Raw genomic sequence first — 6,131 nt, 5'->3', positions numbered from 1 at the left:
ACTTTCCATATCATACTTTGCATAATTAAATCCTCCAACTGAGTGTGTTACAAAGTATGATATGCCGTTCTACAGAAAATAATATGTTTACTCAATAAATAAAATTGACGTTTTTCCCAGTTTCTGCGTTCTTGGGGAAAACTGAAGATACTTCCTTTGATGATCTGGTGTGAAAAGGAAACACTATATCTTCTTGCTGCTAGGCAGCGGCTTTGTAATCTTGCATTTATAAAAATTTATCTCCATTATTTTTTGTAAACTGGTGACTGCAGATTGTATCAAAATGCCACTTGATTTGTTTAGCTTTAAGTGCATTTTGCGCCAGTTTAACTTGAAAAACATGAGCATTGAGTCTACCATCCCAACATCACAAGAATAATATAACTGCATTTTTACAGAATTTTCTCAAGATTGTAAAATCTACAAAAAACAGTGTCTCAAAAGTGGAAACATTGATAAGATCTAAAGAAATATTTTTAACCCATTAATACCCAAGAAATAAAAATAAAGCTGGTTATTGCTACAATATCTAGATACCAACACAATTTTTCGACTTAGAAATACACGTGTCGGTTTATTATCATTACCACGCGACTCCTTCAGGCACATACTTGTTTCTAACATGTAGTTGAGTACGACAAAAAATAAAGATAAGGGCAATGTCTTCAAATTATTATTATCTCCTTTTAATACTTTCTTGATATTCAGATTTTTATTTCGGATTATTGTAAATATTTATCCACATTTTATATGATTTCATAAAACTGTATGGAAACATCGAGCTGTTTTTTTTACTGGCTCCTTAACGACCCCTTGGTCACCTACAGTAATATTTTATTGTTTTTTTAGGAAAAGCCGCTGACTGAACTGATAGATGAAGCCGAAAATTTGACATAAATAATGGTCAAATATTACTATAAGACACATATATGTATAACCCCCCATCCCCCAGATAATAATGGCGAAAATACAGACTGCCTCAGGAAACGAAGAAGATACTGATCCAAATCATTTGAGAATCCGGCAACTCAAAACAGAAGGAGAGCTTACGTAAAGTAGAGAGAATAAGTGTATTCAGTTAAATATCAAGGATGATATAGAGGAATATTCAAAAGATAACTCGCTTGAAATTTTGAGCAAAACAACGTTTCAATGGGAAAAAGGTGACTTAAATAAGTCGATTCCAAAAATCTCTTGGAGTTGTACCATGGTATCACTTTTAATATTGTACAAAGATAGTCACCATATTGATTTTTTTGTGCTGTTTATGAGTTAGTTAGTTATCGAGGACCTCGTTAAATATACTGTCACGTGCGCAACTCAAAAAAATATTCCTGGATATGAACTCTCAAGCAAAGAGATGGATGTGTTTATTGGAATTCTTTTGGTTAGTGGTTATGTTCCCTTACCATGTAGGAGAATGTTTTGGGAAGAAGCTGAAGATGTGCATAATGCTTTGGTGTTGTAGTCAGTGAGACATAATCGATTTGAGGAGATATGCAAGCTTTTCCATTTAATTATTGATGTTTCGAATAATAAATTTTTACAGCCAATCCTATCCATTGATGAATCAATAATTCCCTATCATGGGAAACATGGTTGCAAGCAATTCATACGTGGTAAGCCCATACGATTTGGCTATAAAGCTTGAGTTATCAGTACTAAGCCAGATTATTGCTTGCAATTTGAAATTTATCAAGGACGAAAAACCACAGTAGTTGCCAATACTACTAGTCTAGGTCTTGATGCTAAACTTTATTGATTTTTTACAAGAAGAATACCCTGGTTTACATACGGTATGGGAAAACAGAGCTACGAAATGTAAATTTAACGATTAAAAAGTAATGAAAGAAGAAAAAAAGGGAATTATGGATAGTATGTAAGAACAATAATGTAACTATTGTCGAATAAGTATGGTGTAGAACCCATGCAAAAATATCGAAGATTTTCAGTGAAAGACAGAATGAAAGTAGATGTGCAGGAACTTCATGCAATCAAAATGTACAAGTACATGGGAGGTTTAGACCAAATGGATAACATTATAACTAATTACAGGAATGCTATGAGAAGAGGCAAAAAAGGTACACACCAATATTGCATTGGACGATTGACTTGTGCCAGTCAATTGACCCACGCTTATGGATACGACAAATAAAATCAAAATTTTAGGAGAGAGATTGCGCAGTACTTTCTAAAAAATATAGATAGAACTAAGTCGAAAATGCCTGGACCCAAGAAAGCTTCTGTGTATTGTACCTCTTCAGAAGGACGACACCTAATAATATGTCTACAACAAAGCGAATAAAAAGGTAAAATTAGAACCACTAAAGCATGCAAGAATTGTCAAGTTCCTCTACATGACAAGTGTTTTGATGAGTTGCATAACATGTAAAAATTTTAATAGTGTTTTTGTTTCATTTTGTTGAATAAAAAAATATATTAGCCCTTTTCCATTGATTTTCATAAGTGCCCAAGGGATCACTAGCAACCCACTCTCAAAATCAGAAACTATAACTCAAAAAATGTTTGTTGGCATATTTTAGTTTACCTTTAACAAAAAATACTCTACCACTACTAAAATCATCTCAGGAAAAGTTCATAATTCTGGGCATTAATGGGTTAATTGACTTGGTCAGTTTAAAAATTTCCTATGGCCAATTTTTCGATTGTAAAGGAGATGTTAATTTTAGTAGTGCATACATCAGCATTTTCTAAAATTCATTTTATAGCAAAAAAATTGATTGAAATATCTAAGAAATGTTTTAATAATGATGTGCTACATGTGAGACTCTATGGTGGTAATTATTTCTCATTAAATAAGTTTTAAAATATAGTGTGAAATAACTTTCCAGTACTTCCCCTATTTCAAGTGTTATATTTGATTCAAAACAAAATAGTGTGTTTTTAATTTTGTTGTCAATATAATAAGAGGTAAGTATAGTTTTGATGATAATTTATATAAACAAAAATACTTTTTGAAATGTTTTTATGTTAATACGAATTTCTCATTGAATAATTTCAAAATCAATTATAGGTACCGTTGGTATAATTATCAGGACAACTTTCTCTCTAATTTATTTTATTTTAATATTAGCATATAACCTTTAGCTATATATAAAAACTAACTAAATTAACTGGTTTTCCCGTTAAAAAAATACTCGGTATTTGGTGGTTAGCCGCATTATTTTGAATTGAATGAACATTAGAAAAATTTGATAGAGTTCAAAATGAATAATTGGTAGTTGAAGTAGTATTACTATTGATCAAAAACTTTTTTTATTTCACATTTTCATATACTAGTACACACTTTAAAATTGTAGAAATAGAATGTAGAAATTCATGAACAGATTTTCTTTTTAACATGGAAGACTGTCAACTGGTATTCAGAACAAAGACATTTTATTAACAAGAAAAAGAGCAATTGTATAACATTATTATAAAAATATAAACAAGGTTCTATGAAAAGATAATATATTACTGATTAAAATATGATAGTCTATTCTTAATAACTATTTGTTTAATCCTTTACTCCATAAACTGATAAATTAATGTTGAAGAACGCTCCTGTCATGCGTCATTCACTACATACTTTGACAAGTGCCGAACGCAGTAAATTGAGGTCATGTGATATGAGGTCGTTGTCCTATTGGTGAATGTCTGGAACGCCATTACTCTTTCATTTCTTTTTATTTGCAAGTTTCTGTGTAATCTTTACTGTGATTGGTGGGGAGAGAGATATATTCGAGGTCGAAAGTTCATTTTGATTTTAAACTAAACAAAAATTAACCGTCTCAGAAAGTTTAGAGAGGTTCAGTCAGTTGCAGTTGCTGGACGTGAAAATTTAAGGTAAATGTAATTTTGAATTTGTATAAAATTATGCATTTGTAATGTTTGAATAATAATAAAATTTATAAATGTACGTTAGTGATACATTTAAGTCAACTTCTCCCTTTTACAGATCAAGTGAGTCATCCGGCATTGAGACAATAGAATTTCAGAATTACATCGAAAATTAAAAAAATTTATGTAAGAAAGTGTTGATTTAGCATGTTATCATTGATTTTTAGAATTTTTCTTGTTTCAGAATGACTTCTACTAGTTTCAACGTTGGTTTAATCGAAAAAAAAAATTCCAGCAGAGTTCTCAAGCCGCCAGGTGGTGGACATACCGACATTTTCGGCATTAACTCTGATACCGAAATTGTTACTCCTAGCAAGAAAAGAAACATTCCTCCAACTACTATTACAAGCTGTTTCACTGAAGAAGTTGACTCTAGGGAAAAATACCAACCAAATAATAATCTAGAAAAAGCAGAAAATGGTGAACAAAATGGAAATGCAAATATTGTTGATGAAAATACCGAACCTGCTCATGATAATAAAGAAGATGAAAAGAAAAATGGACAAGAAGCTCCTAAAAAAACTAGAGTACCTCCAGGAGGTTTCTCATCTATTCTCTGGTAATTTTTTAAATTTATACAGTGTGATCAAAATTTTATCTTTATATTTAAATGAGTTTTAGTTTAAACAAAAAACTTTCAAGTGCAGTTAGTAAGTACTCAGTCTTTCTATGAAAGTATAAAAAGTGCCACAAATAATCAATATTTTGTCTTCACTGATAAGCTGTATTAAGTTTCAATTTATAAAAGCAATTACCCAGAATGTTCAAACCTGGAAAGTGCAAAAATACAGATTAGTATATAAATAATTGAAGTAGATTAAATAATTATGTGAAATTATTATGTATTTATGCACTTTGATACTGATTTTTGATACTCTTAAATAACTTATATTATTTTTCAATCAGATTCATATAATTATACATTTGTCGCATGCTTTCCCTAATGGATGGAATCTTAAATTTCTTATTCTATAAAAAGGCTGATAATTTTGTAATAAATTATGAATTTAAATAAATTTGTTGTATTTCTTATTCCCCAAAGTAGCTGTTCCTACATGTGGATGTACATTAAAGGATAGTTTTTAACCTAAATATTTGTAATTAAACTTGTTTTCTCAAAATTAAAAATTGTGAACCTTCAATCAATCCAAATAGTTTTGTTTTACATACTCATGTTTATCATTTTGATACTGAACTTTCATTAATAACATCAAACTTTTTTTAATAAAAAATTTGGTAAGACTAGTGATGATTTCTTGAAGAATCGGCAAAATATTATTGGATAAAAGATTAGTTGTCTTTATGTGTTTATTCCTACATTGTTTCTTACTAAATCAAAGGAAGGGGAAAAGGGTTTGCATTTGTTATTAGAAATTTTGATTGTTTGCCTTCAGCTCTTGACTTTACTTTGAATAACAAGGATCATTTTTATTAATTTATATAGAATTGAAATTTATTAGTATGCATCAAAAAAATCTACTCTCAACAAGTTCTAACTAAAATTAGAAGCACAAAGTAATGCAAATATGTCCAAGTATCATGGATAGGTAGAAATAATTTCCTAGCTGTTTTAATACATTTTTAGAAATATCGAGGTGATTGACCTATTGTTTCCAAACAAATGCATAAACAGTTTTAACAAATCTTTATAAATAGTAATAATACATTCCTATTTAATTGAAGGTTACTAAGCGTTCAAGGTTATGGCTTCTTGGGTTTCAAGGTTGACTTTACAGACAAACAAATGAACAGACACGCAATTTTTTGAATATATAATTAGTAACATAGTATGCAGTGAATGTTTTCAGAATAATACAAAATAAGTGTGATATTTCATAGTCAAAATTTTTTATTCAAGTGGGCATTTATTCCTATAAATAAAGTTTTAATTTGAACAGATATAGAAATGTTGATTTTTATAATAAAATTAGTGACTCAGAAATTTGGAAAAAATAGGATTCTGTTTTCTATCTACATATCCTTACCTTTCTCAACATAGTCCACATCAACTGAACAATTCGATTTATTGATTTCAGTTGATTTCTTTCTCTAATCATGTTACGCTGCTGGATTTGAAATTAGATCTGATCCTGTGAAAATATTTTTTTATAATTTGAGATTTCTAACTTTAATATAGTCTCCAATATCAAGGTCAATTTATACAGAATTAAAAATAATAAGGAAAAAAATGGTTGTAATTCTTGATTGTTAAATAATGTTGTGGAACTCTG

At 29.7% G+C, this 6,131-nt stretch overlaps 1 long non-coding RNA gene across 1 annotated transcript; it reads left to right on the top strand.

Moving 5' to 3' along the window:
- The first annotated feature begins 3,650 nt into the window (after nt 1-3,650).
- On the top strand, nt 3,651-5,847 carry LOC130450602 (uncharacterized). Its single transcript, XR_008910601.1, has 3 exons — nt 3,651-3,846; nt 3,959-4,026; nt 4,085-5,847. It is a non-coding gene; the product is annotated as an uncharacterized LOC130450602 (long non-coding RNA).
- The last annotated feature ends 284 nt before the right edge of the window (nt 5,848-6,131 follow it).

Source organism: Diorhabda sublineata, chromosome X, assembly GCF_026230105.1.
Source record: "Diorhabda sublineata isolate icDioSubl1.1 chromosome X, icDioSubl1.1, whole genome shotgun sequence".
NCBI classification, from domain to species: domain Eukaryota; kingdom Metazoa; phylum Arthropoda; class Insecta; order Coleoptera; family Chrysomelidae; genus Diorhabda; species Diorhabda sublineata.
Note: the sequence above shows the minus strand (reverse complement) of the source record. Positions and strands in the feature narration are given on the sequence as shown.